Here is a 10,078-nt window from a genome sequence, read left to right as displayed (position 1 = left end):
GACTCCAGTTTACCAACTCATTCGTATCCCCGTCGCATCGCCCGCTTATCATTACTTCACAATTTCTTTTACAGTCCGGTCGCCATTACACAATACATTTCACCACCGGCACGAACAGCACGTCGCACTGGTCATTCATTAAGTGTCGCTCGCCCCAAAGCACGCACTCACTTTTTCGTCTTCTTTTTTTCCTCGTGTAGTTGTAGGCTGGAAAGGCCTTCCTTACGGCATCGCTGCCATCACCAGTTCATCTACATTCACGGAAGAAGTGTCAGCGGTTCGCTCACCTGAACTAATGTTGTTTTAACTATTGTTGTAATCCCACCCCTTATATAATGCCCCCGTGTGGGTGCTGACAAGATTTACACGAGGCGACGTTACAGCAAGCGGAACGGTAAGTACCGGGCCAAAAGAAACGACGTCGAACACGGTCATGTCTTTGAGACTCCCAGATGAACAGTGGTTAAAACATCATGCAACTGTGCGAGCACAGTCCCACGCATATGCTTGAGAACGACCAGTAGCGGTTCAGGGCCATCAGGGTGCATGTTATAACGGTACAATATGCCATCTTGCAGCACAAACATACGCGAAGAGGGGGAACTTGTCAGGTCCGTCAGGCTGAGAATGATGCCTCTCAGGGAAGGGTCGCGTCGTTGCTCATCGCCGATGTCACCAAACGCGTTAAGCGCGAGGACGCAAGTTGACTCGCTGGTCTCAGGCTGGTCTGGTGGGCCTACTGGATGATGTGACAAGCAATCTGCGTCCTCCTGGAGTCGGCCTGTCTTATACACCGCTATGTAAGAGTACTCGTGAAGCCGAAGAGCCCACCGACCGAGTCATCCAGCTGGACCTTTTAAACATGAAAGCCAGCATAGTGCGTGGTGGTCGGTGATAACCGTGAAGGGCCGTCCATAGAGGTATAGGGCGAAATTGACTTCCTACTGCCCAAATGAGGGCGGGGCATTCACGTTCGGTGATCGAGTAATTGCGTTCGGCTGGTGACAGAAGACGGCTAGCGAACGCAATGACACGTTGGCAATCGTGTTGTCATTGTGCTAAAACAGCGCTGATATTGTGGCCACTGGAGTCGGTGCGAACGACCTTCGGGGCGGACATGTCAAAGTGGCCGAGTCACTTTTAGACATTGGGCTGCTTTTTATGCTGCGCCGATAACCTCGGTGATTAGCAGTTTTCTGCTTTTGTGTGAGCACTATTGGGAAGAGCGTTCGCAAGTGTTTTCTGTTCACAATACGTGCTTTCTGGCCCGAATTGTCTTTATGTAGAACCGTATCGAACGTGCACGGTTCACAAGCAGCGACCAGCCAGGACAGCGCGGCGGAGGAGCTGTTGCGCACCATGTGCGGCACTGCCAGTGTGTCTCCCTCCGAGGACGCCCAGGAAGGCCGAGCGGTGCAGTGCCCTGCAGGTTGACAGATGCACTTCTGTTGGGACGGTGCCTTCGAATGCTCAGAAAAAAAAAAAACGGAAAGAAATGATGATTTTTATGAAGAGCTTCTGAGCCACCCCATGAAAAAGGAAAGACTGAAAATGAGGGATGTGGCCTTTTCATATATTGGTGTGACATTGGACCTGCTCGCCAGACAAGTGGCAGCCAAGTTTCACGGTTAGTGAAGGTAATGGCCGGGTTTGAAATTTAAGCACTTGACAAAAATATGCAGCAGCCACCTTCACTTATCCTGTTCACTCTTGTTAGAGAAGGGGATAGCAGTATGCTGTTTCTTTTTGTTATACAATGAGTCTGCAGAAGCACTGTAACTGAATTCTTACCCCATTGTTCATATTAAGCGCAAGAGTGATTTTATTTAACAAGAGCGTAGTTGCAGCTGCTTTGACGTTTGCAGTTGTACCTGAAATTTAGCAAGTGTATTTTCATTTACCTTGGCATTTCATTCCAACATATCAACTTCTTAGAGTTGCATGATTGATAATTTTCACATTTTTTTAAAGAAGCATGACCATGGTCCTTTCATTCCATCTATCTATATATTGTATGTGTTTTCTTTGATGGCAGCCTGAATAAGATTTCATTTGCTTCTTTCTTGTTCTTTGATACCTAAATAAAAATGCAATTGCAGTCTCTGTGAATGTACTGTGCAGCTAGAGTTAGGGAGAGTACCTTTGTATACTCATATGTGTGAATAGCCTAGTATAATGCATACTTTCCTTACATTTGGTTGAAACATTGTGTTGCATTTCAAAGGAATACATTTATCTGACCTGGAAGTATAACAGCCATCGTGGCCAGGTCTTTTTATACATTTCCTTTGTTTGTGCTCTGAACTAACGTGGGTGAGATTACACTACTTATTGGTGAGTGCCGGGAGCCTGTATTTTCATTATACGAAAGGCTGCATCATGATGTTGGATTTAAAAAAAAGTACATTATGTGTTTTCAGCTGCCATATCTGTGATAGCAAATTTTGTATACATTTGCACTGATGTGTACCTGCTAAGATAATTCACATTACATTTGCACAATCGTATGTGCAGGTGTAGTTCCTACTTTCGTTGCATTTGGCTGCAACCTGATGCTGTATTTGAATGAGTGCAATACAGTACATTTCTCATTGTGACTTGAAGCGACAAGCATTCTAGTAAGATCTTTTCATATACTTTATTGACACATGTTTTCAACTCAACTAATGCGATTCAGATTCCTTTTACATATTCGCAAGTGCACTTTCCTTGAATGTTTCTCTACAAGGCTGCATGCGTGTTGTGCGCCAACGAGTGCAGTGGGTGTTTTTAAGTGGCAAAGCTATCCTTGTGATAGTTTTATTAGCTTTCATTTTAACGCTGTTCTACGGAAGGAACACGATTGAGAATATTTTTACATACTCTTGTGTATCGTGTTAGTATTTTTTATATTTCTTTATATATAAGAGTGCAGTGTCACGTTAGATTTGAAAGACGGCCATATGCTTAGAATGACAGAATGTTGAGCTAGTTCGTAGAGATGCACCGTGTGCAGACACAGACAGAAGAGAAAGCGACAGAACGCCGTACGTGCCCTGAGACGGCGTTTAACCTGTCGTTTTCTCTTGTGTCTGCGTGTGCACACCTAACCCTTTTGTTTAACGAGGGCAGTGTGTCGCTTTTTTGGCCCTGAAGTGAGGAGGCCATCCTAGACAGGTTATCTTGTTCATTTGTGTTAAAGGTGTTCTGCAGCGTGAGCCCAATTTAGATAACGTTTACGCTCGCAGTTTCTATCTTATTACTCATTGCTCTAGGATTACCTACCTATTTGAAAACTATCTGCTAGCCGTGCGCTAGCGCTACATGTGGCAACTAAACATTGTCATGTGCTGTGCACGCCATCAGTTTTTTTATTCCACCGTTGTAACATTTAAAAATTAATAAAGGTGATGCTTAGAGACTTCAAAGTTTATTTATTGTGAAGATACTTAATGTATTTCAGCAAGTAAACCAAGCAGCCGGTGTTACACAAGAATACCGGGTTACATCATACATACCTTTTACACCAGCCGTGTGCACTAAAACAAAGGAACACAAGGTCAGCCAAAACTATTACAGTGATTTAGCAGCACTAAAAGAGAATTGGTAAAAATGACTAAAGCACACAATACAGGTAAAAATTAACACTGTCACATATGTAACATGTGTCACTATTATGTACCTGCTGACTGGCCAGTGCTAGATTTGTACCAAAAAGAGGCAAGAAAGTCAGTACAGGTGCAGAAATCAATTTCACGGAAATAATTAAAATCAATTAGGCGCACTTAACATATAAAACGCTGTACAACATCTTCAAATCTCACAAGGTTACTCAGCTTCGCCCAATTATCTTAACCTGCCATGGCACAGAGCCTGCTGCAGACAAGTAATTGGAAATTTCGTCTCTGAGTACTATGGCTGCAGGAGCAGATCGATTACTGTTAGACAGTGCAATTGCTCCAACCGGTGTGTTTGCATACCTCCGATGCCCATCCTGTATTGCCCCGCCACGCACAGCGTCACCATCGCCTGCATCGCCTTTGTATATGTGAAGTTGTAAACAAGCAGCGGCCTCTCAGCATGCGGAAGGTACATAGTCGCAGTTTCACACACCATATTGCTTCTTGAAATTAAGCTCGATAAATACACTTCGGAAAAAAAAGTCGCTGTGTAATTACACTCAGATTATTTTTATTGTAGTGTTCTGTAAGTTTAAGGGCATGTTATATATGCGGTAACAGAGCCAATACTTGTCGTTGAGAGTTATGTTGTCTGGGAACCCGGAAAACGCGGCGCGAATGCGCGGCTTCTTTTTTTCGTACGGGTGCTCGCGCGTCGCGTTTTTCGCTCGCGAAAAACGTGCCATGCGGTTCCAGCTTTAATGCTCCCGCAGGGAGCAGAGTTGCGCATAACGCTGGAACGCTGGAAGTTGCGCATAACGCTGGAAAAAAAAGAGCGGCGCTTTCGCGCCGCGTTTTGCGGGTTGCCAGACAACATAACTCCCAACGACATGCATTTTCTCTGTTCCCGCATATATATTATGCCCTTAAACTTACAGGACACAATAAAAATAATCTTAGTGTAATTACACAGCGACATTTTTTTCCGAAGTGTATTTATCGAGCTTAATTTCAAGCAGCAATATGGTGTGTGAAACTGCGACTATGTACCTTCCGCATGCTGAGAGGCCGCTGCTTGTTTACAACTTCACATATACAAAGGAGTGTCGGCCGCCTACTACCGAGCAGAAGGGGCGATTGCTGCTATTAAGGGGGATGCTGATACTGAAGCAAGAAAAAATGCGGGTCAGGAGGTATATGTGGGTGCGGCCTGCATGGTTGAGAAGAGAGCGAGTACCATACACTGGCAACATTATTACCAAATTGTCTAGCGAGCATTAGCGATGAGGCGCGACGATTCTTCACTTCATTTATTAGGGCCTCGTTGAAGGTTGCTTTGTCCATTTTAGGTGAAAACGATTCGCGAACGAAATCACGGTGGCACCCGCTTTCTTCGACGCGCGCGCTAGTTCTGCCGAGAAAAAAAATTGCTCCAAGGAGGTTCCGTCGAGATGCGCAGAGAGCAGGGCCATCTGGTGGCAAAAAAAAAAACGAAAATGCCACGTGACTTACCTGAACTCTGATTGGCGGACGCACCGCGCGACGCGTTTTTTTCTACTCCGAGCAGCAGCACGCGGCGGCGCGATTTGGATGTGTGTTGTTTAGTGGCGCAAGGTCCAGGTGAGGCCAAAGAGCGCCATGACTGATAATGATGTGTTAAGCGCTGATTGGTGAGTTACGATGATGGGGTGTAACATGGCTGTAAAGTGGCCTAAAATTAATCGCTATCGTAGAAGCATAAAACGATATATAGGCATAAAATTATGACAGTGATACGTGGAGTGGTCTCTGAATGAATGACAAGTAATCATGGGGCTAAAATGCATGAATATCGAAATAGCACACATGCCTCCTTAAGGCCTTTGAGCCCAAAGGCTGGGAGGCAGGTGCTTTTTTTTAATGCAGCTACCGCAGCAGAAACCTTTGTTAAGAGGCTGTGCTACGGATTTCCTGGGGATTTAACATAAAAACTACATACAGCTTTTAAAAATTGCAACAGTGATTGATGTTTAAAGAGAGGTCCCATATCTATAATCATTTGAGGATGAAATAGAATTTGTTGCCGGTGTGGTAATGGAAATTGCTTTTTCCTATTTGCGTCTAATTCCCTGCATTGCATCAGGATGTGAAGCACGGTAAGTGGCTCACCACATTTATCACACGTGGGTGGATCACCACCTGACAAGAGGTATGCGTGTGTACTTTATGTGTGTCCTATTCTAAGCCTGCAAAGTGTTACTTCCGTGCAGCGGTTCTTTGATACCGGCGGCCAGTTGCCAAGATATTGCTTGATAACATTCAGTTTATTTTCTGTTTCCTTATCCCACAACCGCTGCCAGCAAGCCCTGAGCGTTTTCCTTAGGGGGGGGGCTTAAGGTCCATTACAGGGACAGTCGTGGAAGTGTCTGCAGCGTTCGCGTGGACGGATGCGGCTAGCTGGTCAGCCAACACGTTTTCTTCAATCTCGCGGTGCCCCGGCACCCAGCATACTACGATATGCTGCTTGGACGCATAGGTGATGCATAATGCTGAATAGAGAGATACAACTATAGGATTTTTATATTTATTGACAATTTTAAATGCGTTTGCGACGCTCAAAGAGTCTGTATATATAACTGCCTTTGGGATATTCAATTCTTTAATGTGTTTAACGGCAGCCAAGATCGCGTAGGCCTCTGCTGTGAAGATACTTGTGCTCGTGTGTAGAACACCGGTATCCGAAAAGGATGGATCGACTGCTGCGTAAGATACGCCAGAATTACATTTTGATGCGTCTGTAAAAAATTCAGGAGAGGAATATTTGTGCTGTAATTCGAGGAAGTACATTCGTATATGCGTGAGAGGCGCGCGCTTTGTAACAGCTACGAAGGATGTATCACACTCTATTGGTTGCCACTGCCACGGTGGGGGCCGTATAGCAGGGGACATAAGGTGGTATTCAAGCAGGGGAGCCCTTGTTTATTCAGCTATGCCTCTAACACGCAGTGAGAAAGGCTTTGCCACTGTGGGCCGGTTGCGAAAAAGTTGACAACTGGACAAATCGTTTATGGTGTAATACGCGGGGTGCTGTTTCCGTTCACTCTAAGAAAATTGATGAAAGACGAATATGTTCTCTGCAGCTGAAGTGACCATTCATCCGACTCAGCGTACCAAATTTCCACTGGGCTTGTTCTAAAGGCACCTGTGGACAGGCGAATTCCTAAGTGGTGGACAGGGTCTAGCATCTTTAGAGCAGTTGGAGTAGCCGACTGGTAGACTATGGCTCCATACAGGGGCGTAGCCAGGGGGGGGGGAGGGCTTATGGGGCTTCAGCCCCCCCCCCCCCGAAATTTTTTCGTGCTGTCCACGCACCGCCAACCAAAGCGACCCCCGGCGCCGGAAATCACTCTGGATTTTGTCTAGAATGTCTTTTTGACGCTCGAAAAGACATTTAACCATAAAGATTGCGAACTCGGGCTGGATTTCGTGGCAACGCCCATACACCGGCAGTCACATAACGCCAAGCAGTCCCATCCGAGCACAAAGTTTCAAGGGCGCTTTGATTGTGAGCGGGCTCGCCGCGGCATCTCACTGAGGCCACGGAATCTATGGAGCGCATGGATATCAATTGCGAAACTTTATGGGTATAAATATAATAAGCTCTTGATGTGAAACGTGCATTGACATTTCCAAAGTTGTGCTTTAAATTTTCAATTGCGGAACTTTGTGGCTTTAATGTTGTCTTAAACATTTGACGCCAAAGGTCCACTGACTTTTCTAAAGTCTTACATCGGAACATACAACGAGACAAGCCAAATCAACGCACTAGCAGACGAGTCGACAAAGCACGCAGCGAGGTCCAATGAGACGATGCGTTGGGGTGGTTCATTTGTGCCGTCATGTCACATAAAGAAATATCAACATTTTTTTTTAACCTACGCCAGAACATCCATGTGAAGACACTAAAGCCAGCCAAAGTAACTACGTTCTTACTTATTTTTTCTACTTTCACTTATATTCGCCGAGGACACATTGAGCCCCTTCAATTTTTTGTTTTGTTCTCGCTACCCTACCCGCGGGCTGCCAGAGCGAGCCAGAGCGAGCCAGAGCGCATATGTTTTTCTCGTATGGCCCCGACCACCGCGCGGTGCACTTCGGTGGGCGTTCGGTTTGCTCTGGCCGAGTGGATTTTCACCTGACAGAGTTTTGGAAGCTTTCTGGCTAGCAGACGAGAAAAAAAAAAAACAATGGTCGCTCGCCGCCATCACTGCGGGGACTCGAAGGATTGCACCGCGTTCCTTGAGCGGAACCTTTCCGGAAAGTCTTGTTTCGCCGGTGTAGGATACTGAGCAGTATGCGTATGGTTCTCAGTGGGCCAATCGTCTCATGTTTACTTCGGTATTAATTGCGTAGCCCCACTAGGTGCCCGATGTAGGCATTCGATTCTGGCCAACATAGTTTCCTATGCGTTCTTTTTTTCATTTCGGTGCCTCCACCCCACAGAAAAAAAAAATACATCGTTGCGGCGCAGCGAATTGTCGCATGGTGAAAGTTCGAGTTTGATACTTCTTTTACGGAAAGTAATGGGCGACGGGACGCTTCAGTTTCCGGATACGTTTATTATATTATTTCGAAAGCAATTATATGGACACTCCAGGCGCATTCCTGCCGTCGCCATCGCCCTCATGTTTCGTATAAAGTCCAAGGGTGATAAAATCGTGACAACGCGCTGCATGCAGTATGTGCGAGTGAAAGCGTAGGAGGAGAGGTGGAATGGGTGAGCCGACGATGGTGGCTCAGTCTTGTGTGCGCAAAGGACAAAAGCGGGGAGCAAGCGCGCCACCTTCCGTGATTGTGCAACATGTTTATTTGCCTTGTTTGACGCATTACATACAGTTACTTTTTCTTACATACATAGACTCATTGGATACTTATACGTATACTTATATATCTTGTTGCGAGGTTTTGTGTATACAGGCAGTGAACTTTGTTTCAAGTGACACTTTTTTGTCCTTTATCAAGCCGTATTTTCGCATTTGTATATCCCATTGTATCTGTATTTCTAATGTACGAGGGTGAGTCAAATGAAAGTGCGCCTACCCTAACCACGCAATAATGGTTCGGTTGATTATCTGCGAGGCATGCGCGTAGGAGAACGGCATGTCTCATTTACAAAAGTGACACGCAGGTGTGAAGATAACTGTTCTTTAATGCTCTCATACACTGGGTTGAATATGGTTGGGTCACATAATGGACACTTCAAAAGTTGAACAGCTCGGTGTCGCGAAGTTTTTGACAGCTAAAGGTGTTTCCAAAACAGAAATTAATTGCCGTATGGCTGCCGTTTACGTTGAACACGGCATTTCATTGACCACTGTGAAGCGTTGGAGCAAACGGTTTAAAGGACGTTGTAAAGACATTTTAAGACCGGGCCAAAACCATTGTGCAATCACCCCCCACACAACTTTAAAGGTTCATGAGCTGATGAAACAAGAACGGGGGATAAGTATCGATGAACTGGCAGACCGTCTGAACATCAGTCACGGTTCGGTTCACGCCATAATTCATGAGCTTCTCGGTTATCGGCTCTTTGGTGCGCAATGGATCCCTATGATTTTGATCCATCGCGAGAAGACGGAGAAGTTTCGCGCTGCCTTGACTGATCTGATCGGGTATCACAATGAGGATGACGACTTCTTGTTTGCATTTGTGATCGGGGACGAACCTTGGTGCCACTACTACGAGCCTGAAACACGGCAGCAAAGCTTACAGTGGAAACATTCGTATTTACCACGCCCAAAGAACGCAAAGGCCATCATTTCCGCTGGAAAGGTGTTGTTGACTTTTTTTTCGGTCGTCAGGGTCCATTACTGATAGAATTTGCTAAATCTTGAGAGGCTATCAATTGTTTCCGATATTGTGAAATGCCAGAACGGCAGTGTGTCGCAATCAAGGACGAACAACGTGGAAAATTGACGAATGGGGTCATCTTGTTCCACGACAATGCCTGTCCCCACGTCACTTATGTGGTTAATACAAAACTGGCAAAGTTCAAGTGGGAAACGCTGCAGCATCCGCCATACAGCTCCGACCTGTCACCTTGCGACTTCTACATTTTGGGGCAACCGAAAAAAGAGCTCAAGGGAACCAGATACAGACTTTTTGAAGCAGCAACCCAAGGAGTTTTATAAGACGGGAATCACCCGACTCGTTAGTCAATGGGACAAATGTCTAAATTCTCATGAAGACTACTTTTAAATAAAGTACCCCGTTGTTGGCTCACATTCATTTGACTTGCCCTCGTATATCTTGCAGAATTCCTGCTTTTTATACGTGCCCTCTGTTGCGACTATGATTTCGGTGCAATTACTGACGATACACGACCGGTGACAGGTGGTCCTGCGTAATACATTAATACAAATTACAGCGTCATTGAGATTTTTCACTGGCCATTGCATATATACAAGAATGTAAGCACGGTTCTTAAATGACAAAGTTTC

This window comes from Dermacentor albipictus, chromosome 2 (genome assembly GCF_038994185.2).
Source record: "Dermacentor albipictus isolate Rhodes 1998 colony chromosome 2, USDA_Dalb.pri_finalv2, whole genome shotgun sequence".
In the NCBI taxonomy this organism is placed as follows: domain Eukaryota; kingdom Metazoa; phylum Arthropoda; class Arachnida; order Ixodida; family Ixodidae; genus Dermacentor; species Dermacentor albipictus.
Note: the sequence above shows the minus strand (reverse complement) of the source record.